Source organism: Lagopus muta, unplaced genomic scaffold, assembly GCF_023343835.1.
Source record: "Lagopus muta isolate bLagMut1 unplaced genomic scaffold, bLagMut1 primary scaffold_108, whole genome shotgun sequence".
Taxonomy (NCBI): Eukaryota; Metazoa; Chordata; class Aves; order Galliformes; family Phasianidae; genus Lagopus; species Lagopus muta.
Genome location: NW_026040177.1, coordinates 40,343 through 60,513, shown reverse-complemented (window position 1 = coordinate 60,513; position 20,171 = coordinate 40,343).

The following is a 20,171-nucleotide window of genomic DNA, read 5'->3' as shown; positions in this document are numbered from 1 at the left end:
CCACTGGGTGATTCAGAGGTGCCATTGGGTGCCATTGGTTCCCACTGGGTGACACAAAGCTGCCATTGGGTGCCACTGGGTGACCCATAGGTATCATTGGGTGCCACTGGGTCCCATTGGGTGACCCATAGGTGGCACTGGGTGCCATTGAGCCCCATTGGGTGCCATTGGCTGCCACTGAATGACACACAGGTATCATTGGATGACCCATAGGTGCCATTGGGTGCCATTGGTTCTCATTGGATGACCCATAGGTGCCATTGGTTCCCACTGGGTGCCATTGGATGACCCACAGGTATCATTGGGTGCCATTGGGAGCCATTGAGTGCCTTTGGACGACTCATAGGACGCTATTGGGTGCCTCTGGTTCCCACTGGGTGACCCACAGGTATCATTGGGTGCCACTGGGTCCCATTGGATGATCCATAGGTGGCATTGGGTGCCATTGAGCCCCATTGGGTGCCATTGGGTGCCACTGAATGACACACAGGTATTATTGGATGACCCATAAGTGCCATTGGGTGCCATTGGTTCTCATTGGATGACCCATAGGTGCCATTGGGTGCCACTGGGTGCCATTGAATGACCCACAGGTATCATTGGGAGCCATTGGGTGCCACTGGGTGCTATTGGGTTCTATTGAATGCCTTTGCTTGCCATTGGGTGCCATTGGATGACCCATAGGTGCCATTGGGTGCCACTGGGTGCCATTGAATGACCCACAGGTATCATTGGGTGCTATTGGGTGCCACTGGGTGCTATTGGGTTCTATTGAATGCCTTTGGTTGCCATTGGGTGCCATTGGATGGCCCATAGGACGCCATTGGGTGCCATTGGGTGCCATTGGGTGACACATAGGTATCATTGGGTGCCACTGGGTGACACAAAGGTGCCATTGGGTGCCATTGAGTGACCCATAGGTGCCATTGGGTGCCACTGGGTGCCATTGAATGACCCACAGGTATCATTGGGTGCCATTGGGTGCCACTGGGTGCTATTGTGTTCTGTTGAATGCCTTTGCTTGCCATTGGGTGCCATTGGATGGCCCATAGGACGCCATTGGGTGCCATTGGGTGCCACTGGGTGCCCTTGGGTGCCACAAAGGTGCCATTGGGTGCCATTGGGTGACCCATTGGTGACATTGGGTGCCACTGGGTGCCATTGAATGACCCACAGGTATCATTGGGTGCCATTGGGTGCCACTGGGCGCTATTGAGTTCTATTGAAAGCCTTTGGGTGCCATTGGGTGCCTCTGGGTGCCATTGGGCGACCCACAGGTATCATTGGGTGCCATTGGGTGCCACTGGGTGCCTTTGGGTGCCATTGGGTGCCATTGGGTGCCATTGGATGACCCATAGACGCCATTGGGTGCTATTGGGAACCATTGAGTGACACAAAGGTCCCTTTGGGTGCCATTGGTTCCCATTGGATGACCCATAGGTGCCATTGGTTGTCAATGGGTGCCATTGAATGACCCACAGGTATCATTGGGTGCCATTGGGTGCCATTGAATGACCCACAGGTATCATTGGGTGCCATTGGGTGCCCTTGGGTGCCATTGCATGCTATTGGATGCCTTCAGATGCCATTGGGTGCCATTGGATGACCCATAGGATGCCATTGGGTGCCATTGGTTCCCAATGGGTGACACAAAGCTGCCATTGGGTGCCACTGGGTGACCCATAGGTATCATTGGGTGCCACTGGGTCCCATTGGATGACCATAGGTGGCATTGGGTGCCATTGAGCCCCATTGGGTGCCATTGGGTGCCATTGAATGACCCACAGGTATCATTGGGTGCCATTGGGTGCCATTGGGTGCCATTGCATGCTATTGGATGCCTTTAGATGCCATTGGGTGCCATTGGATGACCCATAGGATGCCATTGGGTGCCACTGGGTGCCATTGGATGCCTTTGGGTGCCACAAAGGTGCCATTGGGTGCCATTGGGTCACCCAGAGGTGCCATTGGGTGCCATTGGGTGCCATTGGGTACTACTGGGTGCTATTGAATGTTATTGGGTGCCATTGGGTGCCATTGGATGACCCATAGGTGCCATTGGGTGCCACTGGGTGCCATTGAATGACCCACAGGTATCATTGGGTGCTATTGGGTGCCACTGGGTGCTATTGGGTTCTATTGAATGCCTTTGGTTGCCATTGGGTGCCATTGGATGGCCCATAGGTGCCATTGGGTGCCATTGGGTGCCATTGGGTGACCCATAGGTATCATTGGGTGCCACTGGGTGACACAAAGGTGCCATTGGGTGCCATTGAGTGACCCATAGGTGCCATTGGGTGCCTCTGGGTGCCATTGGGCGACCCACAGGTATCATTGGGTGCCATTGGGTGCCACTGGGTGCTATTGGGTTCTATTGAATGCCTTTGCTTGCCATTGGGTGCCATTGGATGGCCCATAGGACGCCATTGGGTGCCATTGGGTGCCACTGGGTGCCCTTGGGTGCCACAAAGGTGCCATTGGGTGCCATTGGGTGACCCAGAGGTGCCATTGGGTGCCATTGGGTGCCATTGGGTACTACTGGGTGCTATTGAATGTTATTGGGTGCCATTGGGTGCCATTGGATGACCCATAGGTGCCATTGGGTGCCACTGGGTGCCATTGAATGACCCACAGGTATCATTGGGTGCTATTGGGTGCCACTGGGTGCTATTGGGTTCTATTGAATGCCTTTGGTTGCCATTGGGTGCCATTGGATGGCCCATAGGACGCCATTGGGTGCCATTGGGTGCCATTGGGTGACCCATAGGTATCATTGGGTGCCACTGGGTGACACAAAGTTGCCATTGGGTGCCATTGAGTGACCCATAGGTGCCATTGGGTGCCCTTGGGTGCCACAAAGGTGCCATTGGGTGCCATTGGGTGACCCATAGGTGCCATTGGGTGCCACTGGGTGCCATTGAATGACCCACAGGTATCGTTGGGTGCCATTGGGTGCCACTGGGCGCTATTGAGTTCTATTGAAAGCCTTTGGGTGCCATTGGGTGCCTCTGGGTGCCATTGGGCGACCCACAGGTATCATTGGGTGCCATTGGGTGCCACTGGGTTCCTTTGGGTGCCATTGGGTGCCATTGGGTGCCATTGGATGACCCATAGACGCCATTGGGTGCTATTGGGAACCATTGAGTGACACAAAGGTCCCTTTGGGTGCCATTGGTTCCCATTGGATGACCCATAGGTGCCATTGGGTGCCACTGGGTGCCATTGAATGACCCACAGGTATCATTGGGTGCCATTGGGTGCCATTGGGTGCCTTTGGGTGCCATTGGGTGCCATTGGATGACCCATAGACGCCATTGGGTGCTATTGGGAACCATTGAGTGACACAAAGGTCCCTTTGGGTGCCATTGGTTCCCATTGGATGACCCATAGGTGCCATTGATTGTCAATGGGTGCCATTGAATGACCCACAGGTATCATTGGGTGCCATTGGGTGCCACTGGGTGCTATTGGGTTCTATTGAATGGCTTTGCTTGCCATTGGGTGCCATTGGATGGCCCATAGGACGCCATTGGGTGCCATTGGGTGCCACTGGGTGCCCTTGGGTGCCACAAAGGTGCCATTGGGTGCCATTGGGTGACCCATAGGAGACATTGGGTTCCACTGGGTGCCATTGAATGACCCACAGGTATCATTGGGTGCCATTGGGTGCCACTGGGCGCTATTGAGTTCTATTGAAAGCCTTTGGGTGCCATTGGGTGCCATTGGATGGCCCATAGGACGCCATTGGGTGCCATTGGGTGCCACAAAGGTGCCACTGGGTGCCACAAAGGTGCCACTGGGTGCCACTGGGTGACCCATAGGTGCCATTGGGTGCCATTGGGTGCCATTGGGTGCTACTGGGTGCTATTGGATGTTATTGGTTGCCATTGGGCGCCACTGCGTGACACAAAGTTGCCATTTGGTGCCACTGGGTGCCATTGGGTGCCTTTGGGTGCCACTGGGTGATTCAGAGGTGCCATTGGGTGCCATTGGTTCCCACTGGGTGACACAAAGCTGCCATTGGGTGCCACTGGGTGACCCATAGGTATCATTGGGTGCCACTGGGTCCCATTGGGTGACCCATAGGTGGCACTGGGTGCCATTGAGCCCCAATGGGTGCCATTGGCTGCCACTGAATGACACACAGGTATCATTGGATGACCCATAGGTGCCATTGGGTGCCATTGGTTCTCATTGGATGACCCATAGGTGCCATTGGTTCCCACTGGGTGCCATTGGATGACCCACAGGTATCATTGGGTGCCATTGGGAGCCATTGAGTGCCTTTGGACGACTCATAGGACGCTATTGGGTGCCTCTGGTTCCCACTGGGTGACCCACAGGTATCATTGGGTGCCACTGGGTCCCATTGGATGATCCATAGGTGCCATTGGGTGCCATTGAGCCCCATTGGGTGCCATTGGGTGCCACTGAATGACACACAGGTATTATTGGATGACCCATAAGTGCCATTGGGTGCCATTGGTTCTCATTGGATGACCCATAGGTGCCATTGGGTGCCACTGGGTGACATTGAATGACCCACAGGTATCATTGGGTGCTATTGGGTGCTACTGGGTGCTATTGGGTTCTATTGAATGCCTTTGGTTGCCATTGGGTGCCATTGGATGGCCCATAGGACGCCATTGGGTGCCATTGGGTGCCACTGGGTGCCCTTGGGTGCCACAAAGGTGCCATTGGGTGCCATTGGGTGACCCATAGGTGCCATTGGGTGCCACTGGGTGCCATTGAATGACCCACAGGTATCATTGGGTGCCATTGGGTGCCACTGGGCGCTATTGAGTTCTATTGAAAGCCTTTGGGTGCCATTGGGTGCCTCTGGGTGCCATTGGGCGACCCACAGGTATCATTGGGTGCCATTGGGTTCTATTGAATGCCTTTGGGTGCCATTGGGTGCCATTGGATGACCCATAGACGCCATTGGGTGCCACTGGGTGCCATTGGATGCCTTTGGGTGCCACAAAGGTGCCATTGGGTGCCATTGGATGACCAAGAGGTGCCATTGGGTGCCATTGGGTGCCATTGGGTACTACTGGATGCTATTGAATGTTATTGGGTGCCATTGGGTGCCATTGGATGACCCATAGGTGCCATTGGGTGCCACTGGGTGCCATTGAATGACCCACAGGTATCATTGGGTGCTATTGGGTGCTACTGGGTGCTATTGGGTTCTATTGAATGCCTTTGGTTGCCATTGGGTGCCATTGGATGGCCCATAGGACGCCATTGGGTGCCATTGGGTGCCATTGGGTGACCCATAGGTATCATTGGGTGCCACTGGGTGACACAAAAATGCCATTGGGTGCCATTGAGTGACCCATAGGTGCCATTGGGTGCCACTGGGTGCCATTGAATGACCCACAGGTATCATTGGGTGCCATTGGGTGCCACTGGGTGCTATTGTGTTCTATTGAATGCCTTTGCTTGCCATTGGGTGCCATTGGATGGCCCATAGGACGCCATTGGGTGCCATTGGGTGCCACTGGGTGCCCTTGGGTGCCACAAAGGTGCCATTGGGTGCCATTGGGTGCCACTGGGTGCCACTGGGTGCCACAAAGGTGCCACTGGGTGCCACTGGGTGACCCATAGGTGCCATTGGGTGCCATTGGGTGCCATTGGGTGCTACTGGGTGCTATTGGATGTTATTGGTTGCCATTGGGCGCCACTGCGTGACACTAAGTTGCCATTGGGTGCCACTGGGTGCCATTGGGTGCCTTTGGGTGCCACTGGGTGATCCAGAGGTGCCATTGGGTGCCATTGGTTCCCACTGGGTGACACAAAGCTGCCATTGGGTGCCACTGGGTGACCCATAGGTATCATTGGGTGCCACTGGGTCCCATTGGGTGACCCATAGGTGGCACTGGGTGCCATTGAGCCCCATTGGGTGCCATTGGCTGCCACTGAATGACACACAGGTATCATTGGATGACCCATAGGTGCCATTGGGTGCCATTGGTTCTCATTGGATGACCCATAGGTGCCATTGGTTCCCACTGGGTGCCATTGGATGACCCACAGGTATCATTGGGTGCCATTGGGAGCCATTGAGTGCCTTTGGACGACTCATAGGACGCTATTGGGTGCCTCTGGTTCCCACTGGGTGACCCACAGGTATCATTGGGTGCCACTGGGTCCCATTGGATGATCCATAGGTGGCATTGGGTGCCATTGAGCCCCATTGGGTGCCATTGGGTGCCACTGAATGACACACAGGTATTATTGGATGACCCATAAGTGCCATTGGGTGCCATTGGTTCTCATTGGATGACCCATAGGTGCCATTGGGTGCCACTGGGTGCCATTGAATGACCCACAGGTATCATTGGGAGCCATTGGGTGCCACTGGGTGCTATTGGGTTCTATTGAATGCCTTTGCTTGCCATTGGGTGCCATTGGATGACCCATAGGTGCCATTGGGTGCCACTGGGTGCCATTGGATGACCCACAGGTATCATTGGGTGCTATTGGGTGCCACTGGGTGCTATTGGGTTCTATTGAATGCCTTTGGTTGCCATTGGGTGCCATTGGATGGCCCATAGGACGCCATTGGGTGCCATTGGGTGCCATTGGGTGACACATAGGTATCATTGGGTGCCACTGGGTGACACAAAGGTGCCATTGGGTGCCATTGAGTGACCCATAGGTGCCATTGGGTGCCACTGGGTGCCATTGAATGACCCACAGGTATCATTGGGTGCCATTGGGTGCCACTGGGTGCTATTGTGTTCTGTTGAATGCCTTTGCTTGCCATTGGGTGCCATTGGATGGCCCATAGGACGCCATTGGGTGCCATTGGGTGCCACTGGGTGCCCTTGGGTGCCACAAAGGTGCCATTGGGTGCCATTGGGTGACCCATTGGTGACATTGGGTGCCACTGGGTGCCATTGAATGACCCACAGGTATCATTGGGTGCCATTGGGTGCCACTGGGCGCTATTGAGTTCTATTGAAAGCCTTTGGGTGCCATTGGGTGCCTCTGGGTGCCATTGGGCGACCCACAGGTATCATTGGGTGCCATTGGGTGCCACTGGGTGCCTTTGGGTGCCATTGGGTGCCATTGGGTGCCATTGGATGACCCATAGACGCCATTGGGTGCTATTGGGAACCATTGAGTGACACAAAGGTCCCTTTGGGTGCCATTGGTTCCCATTGGATGACCCATAGGTGCCATTGGTTGTCAATGGGTGCCATTGAATGACCCACAGGTATCATTGGGTGCCATTGGGTGCCATTGAATGACCCACAGGTATCATTGGGTGCCATTGGGTGCCCTTGGGTGCCATTGCATGCTATTGGATGCCTTCAGATGCCATTGGGTGCCATTGGATGACCCATAGGATGCCATTGGGTGCCATTGGTTCCCAATGGGTGACACAAAGCTGCCATTGGGTGCCACTGGGTGACCCATAGGTATCATTGGGTGCCACTGGGTCCCATTGGATGACCATAGGTGGCATTGGGTGCCATTGAGCCCCATTGGGTGCCATTGGGTGCCATTGAATGACCCACAGGTATCATTGGGTGCCATTGGGTGCCATTGGGTGCCATTGCATGCTATTGGATGCCTTTAGATGCCATTGGGTGTCATTGGATGACCCATAGGATGCCATTGGGTGCCACTGGGTGCCATTGGATGCCTTTGGGTGCCACAAAGGTGCCATTGGGTGCCATTGGGTCACCCAGAGGTGCCATTGGGTGCCATTGGGTGCCATTGGGTACTACTGGGTGCTATTGAATGTTATTGGGTGCCATTGGGTGCCATTGGATGACCCATAGGTGCCATTGGGTGCCACTGGGTGCCATTGAATGACCCACAGGTATCATTGGGTGCTATTGGGTGCCACTGGGTGCTATTGGGTTCTATTGAATGCCTTTGGTTGCCATTGGGTGCCATTGGATGGCCCATAGGACGCCATTGGGTGCCATTGGGTGCCATTGGGTGACCCATAGGTATCATTGGGTGCCACTGGGTGACACAAAGGTGCCATTGGGTGCCATTGAGTGACCCATAGGTGCCATTGGGTGCCACTGGGTGCCACAAAGGTGCCATTGGGTGCCATTGGGTGACCCATAGGTGCCATTGGGTGCCACTGGGTGCCATTGAATGACCCACAGGTATCGTTGGGTGCCATTGGGTGCCACTGGGCGCTATTGAGTTCTATTGAAAGCCTTTGGGTGCCATTGGGTGCCTCTGGGTGCCATTGGGCGACCCACAGGTATCATTGGGTGCCATTGGGTGCCACTGGGTGCCTTTGGGTGCCATTGGGTGCCATTGGGTGCCATTGGATGACCCATAGATGCCATTGGGTGCTATTGGGAACCATTGAGTGACACAAAGGTCCCTTTGGGTGCCATTGGTTCCCATTGGATGACCCATAGGTGCCATTGGGTGCCACTGGGTGCCATTGAATGACCCACAGGTATCATTGGGTGCCATTGGGTGCCATTGGGTGCCTTTGGGTGCCATTGGGTGCCATTGGATGACCCATAGACGCCATTGGGTGCCATTGGGTGCCATTGGGTGCCATTGCATGCTATTGGATGCCTTTAGATGCCATTGGGTGCCATTGGATGACCCATAGGATGCCATTGGGTGCCATTGGTTCCCACTGGGTGACACAAAGGTGCCATTACGTGCCATGGGTTCCCATTGGATGACCCATAGGTGCCATTGGGTGCCACTGGGTGCCATTGGATGCCTTTCGGTGCCACAGAGGTGCCATTGGGTGCCATTGGGTGACTGAGAAGTGCCATTTGTTGCCATTGGGTGCCATTGGGTGCTACTGGGTGCTATTGGATGTTATTGGGTGCCATTGGGTGCCATTGGATGACCCATAGCTGCCACTGGGTGCCACTGGGTGCCATTGGGTGCCTTTGGGTGCCACTGGGTGATCCAGAGGTGCCATTGGGGGCCATTGGTTCTCAATGGGTGACACAAAGCTGCCATTGGGTGCCACTGGGTGACCCATAGGTATCATTGGGTGCCACTGGGTCATATTGGGTGACCCATAGGTGGCATTGGGTGCCATTGGGTGCCACTGAATGACACACAGGTATCATTGGATGACCCATAGGTGCCATTGGGTGCCATTGGTTCTCATTGGATGACCCATAGGTGCCATTGGTTCCCACTGGGTGCCATTGGATGACCCACAGGTATCATTGGGTGCCATTGGGTGCCATTGAATGCCATTGGACGACACATAGGACGCCATTGGGTGCCTCTGGTTCCCACTGGGTGACCCACAGGTATCATTGGGTGCCATTGAGCCCCACTGGGTGACCCATAGGTGCCATTGGCTGCCATTGGGTGCCATTGAGCCCCATTGGGTGCCATTTTATGCCATTGGGTGCCATTGGGTGCCATTGGATGACATATAGACGCCATTGGGTGCTATTGGGAACCATTGAGTGACACAAAGGTCCCATTGGGTGCCATTGGTTCCCATTGGATGACCCATAGGTGCCATTGGGTGCCACTGGGTGCCATTGAATGACCCACAGGTATCATTGGGTGCCACTGGGTGCTATTGGGTTCTATTGTATGTATTTGGGTGCCATTGAGTGCCATTGGATGGCCCATAGGACGCCATTGGGTGCCATTGGGTGCCACTGGGTGCCCATGGGTGCCACAAAGGTGCCATTGGGTGCCATAGGGTGACCCATAGGTGCCATTGGGCTCCACTGGGTGCCATTGAATGAACCACAGGTATCATTGGGTGCCATTGGGTGCCACTGGGCGCTATTGAGTTCTATTGAATGCCTTTGGGTGCCATTGGGTGCCACTGGGTGCCATTGGGCGACCCACAGGTATCATTGGGTGCCATTGGGTGCCACTGGGCGCTATTGAGTTCTATTGAAAGCCTTTGGGTGCCATTGGGTGCCACTGGGTGCCATTGGGCGACCCACAAATATCATTGGGTGCCATTGGGTGCCTCTGGGTGACCCATAGGATGCCTTTGGGTGCCACAAAAGTGCCATTGGGTGCCATTGGGTGCCACTGGGTGCCATTGGGTGCCACTGCGTGCCATTGGATGCCTTTGGGTGCCACAAAGGTGCCATTGGGTGCCATTGGGTGACCCATAGGTGCCATTGGGTGCCACTGGGTGCCATTGGATGCCTTTGGGTGCCACAAAGGTGCCACTGGGTTCCATTGGGTGCCACTGGGTGCCATTGGATGCCTTTGGTTGCCACAAAGGTGCCATTGGTTGCCATTAGGTGACACATAGGTGCCATTGGGTGCCACTGGGTGCCATTGGATGCCTTTGGGTGCCACAAAGGTGCCATTGGGTGCCATTGGATGACCCATAGGTGCCATTGGGTGCCACTGAGTGCCATTGGATGCCTTTGGGTGCCACAAAGGTGCCATTGGGTGCCATTGGATGAACCATAGGTGCCATTGGGTGCCATTGGTTCCCACTGGGTGACACAAAGGTGCCATTGGGTGCCACAGGGTGACTCATAGGTATCATTGGGTGCCTCTGGGTCCCATTGGGGACACATAGGTGGCATTGGGTGCCACTGGGTCCCATTCGGTGACCCATAGGTGGCATTGGGTGCCATTGAGCCCCATTGGGTGCCATTGAGCCCCATTGGGTGCCATTGGATGCCTTTGGGTGCCACTGGGTGCCATTGGATGACCCACAGGTATCATTGGGTGCCATTGGGTGCCACAAAGGTGCCATTGAATGACCCACAGGTATCATTGGGTGCCATTGGGTGCCATTGCATGCTATTGGATGCCTTTAGATGCCATTGGGTGCCATTGGATGACCCATAGGATGCCATTGAATGCCACTGGGTGCCATTGGATGCCTTTGGGTGCCATTGGGTGACCCATAGGTGCCATTGGGTGCCACTGGGTGCCATTGGATGCCTTTGGGTGCCACAAATGTGCCATTGGGTGCCATTGGGTGACCCATAGGTGCCATTGGGTGCCACTGAGTGCCATTGGATGCCTTTGGGTGCCACAAATGTGCCATTGAGTGCCATTGGGTGACCCAGAGGTGCCATTGGGTGCCATTGGTTTTCACTGGGTGCCACAAAGGTGCCATTGGGTGCCACTGGGTGAACCAAAGGTATCATTGGGTGCCACTGGGTCCCATTGGGTGACCCATAGGTGGCATTGGGTTCTATTAAATGCCTTTGGGTGCCATTGGGTGCCATTGAATGACCCACAGGTATCATTGGGTGCGATTGGGTGCCATTGGATGCCTTTGGGTGCCATTGGGTGCCATTGGATGACCCATAGACGCCATTGGGTGCTATTGGGAACCATTGAGTGACACAAAGGTCCCTTTGGGTGCCATTGGTTCCCATTGGATGACCCATAGGTGCCATTGGGTGCCACTGGGTGCCATTGAATGACCCACAGGTATCATTGGGTGCCATTGGGTGCCATTGCATGCTATTGGATGCCTTTAGATGCCATTGGGTGCCATTGGATGACCCATAGGATGCCATTGGGTGCCACTGGGTGCCATTGGATGCCTTTGGGTGCCACAAAGGTGCCATTGGGTGCCATTGGGTGACCCAGAGGTGCCATTGGGTGCCATTGGGTGCCATTGGGTACCACTGGGTGTTATTGGATGTTATTGGGTGCCATTGGGTGCCATTGGATGACCCATAGCTGCCACTGGGTGCCACTGGGTGCCATTGGGTGCCTTTGGGTGCCACTGGGTGATCCAGAGGTGCCATTGGGGGCCATTGGTTCCCAATGGGTGACACAAAGCTGCCATTGGGTGCCACTGGGTGACCCATAGGATGCCTTTGGGTGCCACTGGGTCATATTGGGTGACCCATAGTTGGCATTGGGTGCCATTGAGCCCCATTGTGTGCCATTGGGTGCCACTGAATGACACACAGGTATCATTGGATGACCCATAGGTGCCATTGGGTGCCTCTGGGTGACCCATAGGATGCCTTTGGGTGCCACAAAAGTGCCATTGGGTGCCATTGGGTGCCACTGGGTGCCATTGGGTGCCACTGCGTGCCATTGGATGCCTTTGGGTGCCACAAAGGTGCCATTGGGTGCCATTGGGTGACCCATAGGTGCCATTGGGTGCCACTGGGTGCCATTGGATGCCTTTGGGTGCCACAAAGGTGCCACTGGGTTCCATTGGGTGCCACTGGGTGCCATTGGATGCCTTTGGTTGCCACAAAGGTGCCATTGGTTGCCATTAGGTGACACATAGGTGCCATTGGGTGCCACTGGGTGCCATTGGATGCCTTTGGGTGCCACAAAGGTGCCATTGGGTGCCATTGGATGACCCATAGGTGCCATTGGGTGCCACTGAGTGCCATTGGATGCCTTTGGGTGCCACAAAGGTGCCATTGGGTGCCATTGGATGAACCATAGGTGCCATTGGGTGCCATTGGTTCCCACTGGGTGACACAAAGGTGCCATTGGGTGCCACAGGGTGACTCATAGGTATCATTGGGTGCCTCTGGGTCCCATTGGGGACACATAGGTGGCATTGGGTGCCACTGGGTCCCATTCGGTGACCCATAGGTGGCATTGGGTGCCATTGAGCCCCATTGGGTGCCATTGAGCCCCATTGGGTGCCATTGGATGCCTTTGGGTGCCACTGGGTGCCATTGGATGACCCACAGGTATCATTGGGTGCCATTGGGTGCCACAAAGGTGCCATTGAATGACCCACAGGTATCATTGGGTGCCATTGGGTGCCATTGCATGCTATTGGATGCCTTTAGATGCCATTGGGTGCCATTGGATGACCCATAGGATGCCATTGAATGCCACTGGGTGCCATTGGATGCCTTTGGGTGCCATTGGGTGACCCATAGGTGCCATTGGGTGCCACTGGGTGCCATTGGATGCCTTTGGGTGCCACAAATGTGCCATTGGGTGCCATTGGGTGACCCATAGGTGCCATTGGGTGCCACTGAGTGCCATTGAATGCCTTTGGGTGCCACAAAGGTGCCATTGGGTGCCATTGGGTGACCCAGAGGTGCCATTGGGTGCCATTGGTTTTCACTGGGTGCCACAAAGGTGCCATTGGGTGCCACTGGGTGAACCAAAGGTATCATTGGGTGCCACTGGGTCCCATTGGGTGACCCATAGGTGGCATTGGGTTCTATTAAATGCCTTTGGGTGCCATTGGGTGCCATTGAATGACCCACAGGTATCATTGGGTGCGATTGGGTGCCATTGGATGCCTTTGGGTGCCATTGGGTGCCATTGGATGACCCATAGACGCCATTGGGTGCTATTGGGAACCATTGAGTGACACAAAGGTCCCTTTGGGTGCCATTGATTCCCATTGGATGACCCATAGGTGCCATTGGGTGCCACTGGGTGCCATTGAATGACCCACAGGTATCATTGGGTGCCATTGGGTGCCATTGCATGCTATTGGATGCCTTTAGATGCCATTGGGTGCCATTGGATGACCCATAGGATGCCATTGGGTGCCACTGGGTGCCATTGGATGCCTTTGGGTGCCACAAAGGTGCCATTGGGTGCCATTGGGTGACCCAGAGGTGCCATTGGGTGCCATTGGGTGCCATTGGGTACTACTGGGTGCTATTGGATGTTATTGGGTGCCATTGGGTGCCATTGGATGACCCATAGCTGCCACTGGGTGCCACTGGGTGCCATTGGGTGCCTTTGGGTGCCACTGGGTGATCCAGAGGTGCCATTGGGGGCCATTGGTTCCCAATGGGTGACACAAAGCTGCCATTGGGTGCCACTGGGTGACCCATAGGATGCCTTTGGGTGCCACTGGGTCATATTGGGTGACCCATAGTTGGCATTGGGTGCCATTGAGCCCCATTGTGTGCCATTGGGTGCCACTGAATGACACACAGGTATCATTGGATGACCCATAGGTGCCATTGGGTGCCACTGGGTGCCATTGGATGACCCATAGGACGCCATTGGTTCCCACTGGGTGCCATTGGATGACCCACAGGTATCATTGGGTGCCATTGGGTGCCACTGGGTGCTATTGGGTTCTATTGAATGCCTTTGGGTGCCATTGGGTGCCATTGGATGGCCCATAGGACGCCATTGGGAGCCATTGGGTGCCACTGGGTGCCCTTGGGTGCCACAAAGGTGCCATTGGGTGCCACTGGGTGACGCATAGGTGCCATTGGGTGCCATTGGGTGCCATTGGGTGCTACTGGGTGTCACTGGGTGCCATTGGATGCCTTTGGGTGCCACAAAGGTGCCATTGGGTGCCATTGGGTGACCCATAGGTGCCATTGGGTGCCCCTGGGTGCCATAGGATGCCTTTGGGTGCCACAAAGGTGCCATTGGGTGCCATTGGGTGCCACTGGGTGCCATTGGATGCCTTTGGGTGCCACAAAGGTGCCATTGGGTGCCATTGGGTGACCCATAGGTGCCATTGGGTGCCACTGGGTGCCATTGGATGCCTTTGGGTGCCACAAATGTGCCATTGGGTGCCATTGGGTGACCCATAGGTGCCATTGGGTGCCACTGAGTGCCATTGGATGCCTTTGGGTGCCACAAAGGTGCCATTGGGTGCCATTGGATGAACCATAGGTGCCATTGGGTGCCATTGGTTTTCACTGGGTGCCACAAAGGTGCCATTGGGTGCCACTGGGTGACCCATAGGTATCATTGGGTGCCACTGGGTCCCATTGGGTGACCCATAGGTGGCATTGGGTGCCATTGAGCCCCATTGTGTGCCATTGGGTGCCATTGAATGACCCACAGGTATCATTGGGTGCGATTGGGTGCCATTGGATGCCTTTGGGTGCCATTGGGTGCCATTGGATGACCCATAGACGCCATTGGGTGCTATTGGGAACCATTGAGTGACACAAAGGTCCCTTTGGGTGCCATTGGTTCCCATTGGATGACCCATAGGTGCCATTGGGTGCCACTGGGTGCCATTGAATGACCCACAGGTATCATTGGGTGCCACTGGGTGCTATTGGGTTCTATTGAATGCCTTTGGGTGCCATTGAGTGCCATTGGATGGCCCATAGGACGCCATTGGGTGCCATTGGGTGCCACTGGGTGCCCTTGGGTGCCATTAGGTGCCATTGGGTGCCATTGGGTGACCCATAGGTGCCATTGGGTTCCACTGGGTGCCATTGAATGACCCACAGGTATCATTGGGTGCCATTGGGTGCCATTGGATGACCCATAGGATGCCATTGGGTGCCACTGGGTGCCATTGGATGCATTTAGGTGCCACAAAGGTGCCATTGGGTGCCTTTGGGTGACCCAGAGGTGCCATTGGGAGCCATTGGGTGCCATTGGGTACCACTGGGTGCTATTGGATGTTATTGGGTGCCATTGGGTGCCATTGGATGACCCATAGCTGCCACTGGGTGCCACTGGGTGCCATTGGGTGCCATTGGGTGCCACTGGGTGATCCAGAGGTGCCATTGGGGGCCATTGGTTCCCAATGGGTGACACAAAGCTGCCATTGGGTGCCACTGGGTGACCCATAGGATGCCTTTGGGTGCCACTGGGTCATATTGGGTGACCCATAGTTGGCATTGGGTGCCATTGAGCCCCATTGTGTGCCATTGGGTGCCACTGAATGACACACAGGTATCATTGGATGACCCATAGGTGCCATTGGGTGCCTCTGGGTGACCCATAGGATGCCTTTGGGTGCCACAAAAGTGCCATTGGGTGCCATTGGGTGCCACTGGGTGCCATTGGGTGCCACTGCGTGCCATTGGATGCCTTTGGGTGCCACAAAGGTGCCATTGGGTGCCATTGGGTGACCCATAGGTGCCATTGGGTGCCACTGGGTGCCATTGGATGCCTTTGGGTGCCACAAAGGTGCCACTGGGTTCCATTGGGTGCCACTGGGTGCCATTGGATGCCTTTGGTTGCCACAAAGGTGCCATTGGGTGCCATTAGGTGACACATAGGTGCCATTGGGTGCCACTGGGTGCCATTGGATGCCTTTGGGTGCCACAAAGGTGCCATTGGGTGCCATTGGATGACCCATAGGTGCCATTGGGTGCCACTGAGTGCCATTGGATGCCTTTGGGTGCCACAAAGGTGCCATTGGGTGCCATTGGATGAACCATAGGTGCCATTGGGTGCCATTGGTTCCCACTGGGTGACACAAAGGTGCCATTGGGTGCCACAGGGTGACTCATAGGTATCATTGGGTGCCTCTGGGTCCCATTGGGGACACATAGGTGGCATTGGGTGCCACTGGGTCCCATTCGGTGACCCATAGGTGGCATTGGGTGCCATTGAGCCCCATTGGGTGCCATTGAGCCCCATTGGGTGCCATTGGATGCCTTTGGGTGCCACTGGGTGCCATTGGATGACCCACAGGTATCATTGGGTGCCATTGGGTGCCACAAAGGTGCCATTGAATGACCCACAGGTATCATTGGGTGCCATTGGGTGCCATTGCATGCTATTGGATGCCTTTAGATGCCATTGGGTGCCATTGGATGACCCATAGGATGCCATTGAATGCCACTGGGTGCCATTGGATGCCTTTGGGTGCCATTGGGTGACCCATAGGTGCCATTGGGTGCCACTGGGTGCCATTGGATGCCTTTGGGTGCCACAAATGTGCCATTGGGTGCCATTGGGTGACCCATAGGTGCCATTGGGTGCCACTGAGTGCCATTGAATGCCTTTGGGTGCCACAAAGGTGCCATTGGGTGCCATTGGGTGACCCAGAGGTGCCATTGGGTGCCATTGGTTTTCACTGGGTGCCACAAAGGTGCCATTGGGTGCCACTGGGTGAACCAAAGGTATCATTGGGTGCCACTGGGTCCCATTGGGTGACCCATAGGTGGCATTGGGTTCTATTAAATGCCTTTGGGTGCCATTGGGTGCCATTGAATGACCCACAGGTATCATTGGGTGCGATTGGGTGCCATTGGATGCCTTTGGGTGCCATTGGGTGCCATTGGATGAACCATAGACGCCATTGGGTGCTATTGGGAACCATTGGATGACCCATAGGTGCCATTGGGTGCCACTGGGTGCCATTGGATGACCCATAGGTGCCATTGGGTGCCACTGGGTGCCATTGAATGACCCACAGGTATCATTGGGTGCCATTGGGTGCCATTGCATGCTATTGGATGCCTTTAGATGCCATTGGGTGCCATTGGATGACCCATAGGATGCCATTGGGTGCCACTGGGTGCCATTGGATGCCTTTGGGTGCCACAAAGGTGCCATTGGGTGCCATTGGGTGACCCAGAGGTGCCATTGGGTGCCATTGGGTGCCATTGGGTACCACTGGGTGCTATTGGATGTTATTGGGTGCCATTGGGTGCCATTGGATGACCCATAGGTGCCACTGGGTGCCACTGGGTGCCATTGGGTGCCTTTGGGTGCCACAAAGGTGTCATTGGGTGCCATTGGGTGCCACTGGGTGCCATTGGATGCCTTTGGGTGCCACAAAGGTGCCATTGGGTGCCATTGGGTGACCCATAGGTGCCATTGGGTGCCCCTGGGTGCCATTGGATGCCTTTGGGTGCCACAAAGGTGCCATTGGGTGCCATTGGGTGCCACTGGGTGCCATTGGATGCCTTTGGGTGCCACAAAGGTGCCATTGGGTGCCATTGGGTGACCCATAGGTGCCATTGGGTGCCACTGGGTGCCATTGGATGCCTTTGGGTGCCACAAATGTGCCATTGGGTGCCATTGGGTGACCCATAGGTGCCATTGGGTGCCACTGAGTGCCATTGGATGCCTTTGGGTGCCACAAAGGTGCCATTGGGTGCCATTGGATGAACCATAGGTGCCATTGGGTGCCATTGGTTTTCACTGGGTGCCACAAAGGTGCCATTGGGTGCCACTGGGTGACCCATAGGTATCATTGGGTGCCACTGGGTCCCATTGGGTGACCCATAGGTGGCATTGGGTGCCATTGAGCCCCATTGTGTGCCATTGGGTGCCATTGAATGACCCACAGGTATCATTGGGTGCGATTGGGTGCCATTGGATGCCTTTGGGTGCCATTGGGTGCCATTGGATGACCCATAGACGCCATTGGGTGCTATTGGGAACCATTGAGTGACACAAAGGTCCCTTTGGGTGCCATTGGTTCCCATTGGATGACCCATAGGTGCCAATGGGTGCCACTGGGTGCCATTGAATGACCCACAGGTATCATTGGGTGCCATTGGGTGCCATTCAATGACCCACAGGTATCATTGGGTGCCATTGGGTGCCATTGCATGCTATTGGATGCCTTTAGATGCCATTGGGTGCCATTGGATGACCCATAGGATGCCATTGGGTGCCACTGGGTGCCATTGGATGCCTTTGGGTGCCACAAAGGTGCCATTGGGTGCCATTGGGTGACCCAGAGGTGCCATTGGGTGCCATTGGGTGCCATTGGGTACCACTGGGTGCTATTGGATGTTATTGGGTGCCATTGGGTGCCATTGGATGACCCATAGCTGCCACTGGGTGCCACTGGGTGCCATTGGGTGCCTTTGGGTGCCACTGGGTGATCCAGAGGTGCCATTGGGGGCCATTGGTTCCCAATGGGTGACACAAAGCTGCCATTGGGTGCCACTGGGTGACACATAGGTATCATTGGGTGCCACTGGGTCATATTGGGTGACCCATAGTTGGCATTGGGTGCCATTGAGCCCCATTGTGTGCCATTGGGTGCCACTGAATGACACACAGGTATCATTGGATGACCCATAGGTGCCATTGGGTGCCATTGGTTCTCATTGGATGACCCATAGGTGCCATTGGTTCCCACTGGGAGCCATTGGATGACCCACAGGTATCATTGGGTGCCACTGGGTCCCATTGGGTGACCCATAGGTGGCATTGGGTGCCATTGATCCCCATTGTGTGCCATTGGGTGCCATTGAATGACCCACAGGTATCATTGGGTGACATTGGGTGCCATTGGGTGCCATTGGTTCCCATTGGATGACCCATAGGTGCCATTGGGTGCTATTGGGTGCCATTGGATGCCTTTGGTTGCCACTGGGTGCCATTGGATGACCCACAGGTATCATTGGGTGCCATTGGGTGCTACTGGGTGCTATTGGGTTCTATTGAATGCCTTTGGGTGCCATTGGGTGCCATTGGATGACCCATAGGACGCTATTGGGTGCCACTGGCTCCCACTGTGTGACCCACAGGTATCATTGGATGGCACTGGGTCCCATTGGGTGACCCATAGGTGGCATTGGGTGCCATTGAGCCCCATTGGGTGCCATTGGGTGCCATTGAATGACCCACAGGTATCATTGGGTGCCATTGGGTGCCATTGGATGCCTTTGGGTGCCATTGGGTGCCATTGGATGACTTATAGACGCCATTGGGTGCTATTGGGAACCATTGAGTGACACAAAGGTCCCATTGGGTGCCATTGGTTCCCATTGGATGACCCATAGGTGCCATTGGGTGCCACTGGGTGCCATTGAATGACCCACAGGTATCATTGGGTGCTATTGGGTGCCATTGGGTGCTATTGGGTTCTATTGAATGCCTTTGGGTGCCATTGGGTGCCATTGGGTGCCATTGGGTGCCACTGGGTGCCCTTGGGTGCCACAAAGGTGCCATTGGGTGCCATTGGGTGACCCATAGGTGCCATTGGGTGCCACTGGGTGCCATTGAATGACCCACAGGTATCATTGGGTGCCATTGGGTGCCACTGGGCGCTATTGAGTTCTATTGAAAGCCTTTGGGTGCCATTGGGTGCCACTGGGTGCCATTGGGCGACCCACAGGTATCATTGGGTGCCATTGGGTGCCACTGGGTGATATTGGGTTCTATTGAATGCCTTTGGGTGCCATTGGGTGCCATTGGATGACCCACAGGACGCCATTGGGTGCCATTGGGTGCCACTGGGTGCCATTGGATGCCCTTGGGTGCCACAAAGGTGCCATTGGGTGCCATTGGTTGACCCATAGGTGCCATTGGGTGCCACTGGGTGACAGAAAGTTGCCATTGGGTGCCACTGGGTGCCACTGGATGCCTTTGGGTGCCATTGGATGACCGATAGGACGCAATTGGGTGCCATTGGTTCCCATTGGATGACACAAAGGTGCCATTGGGTGCCATTGGGTGACCCTTAGGTGGCAATGGGTGCCACTGGGTCCCATTGGGTATCATTGGGTGACCCATAGGTGCCATTGGGTGCCACTGGGTGACTTTGGCTGCCATTGGGTGCCCTTGGGTGCCATTGCATG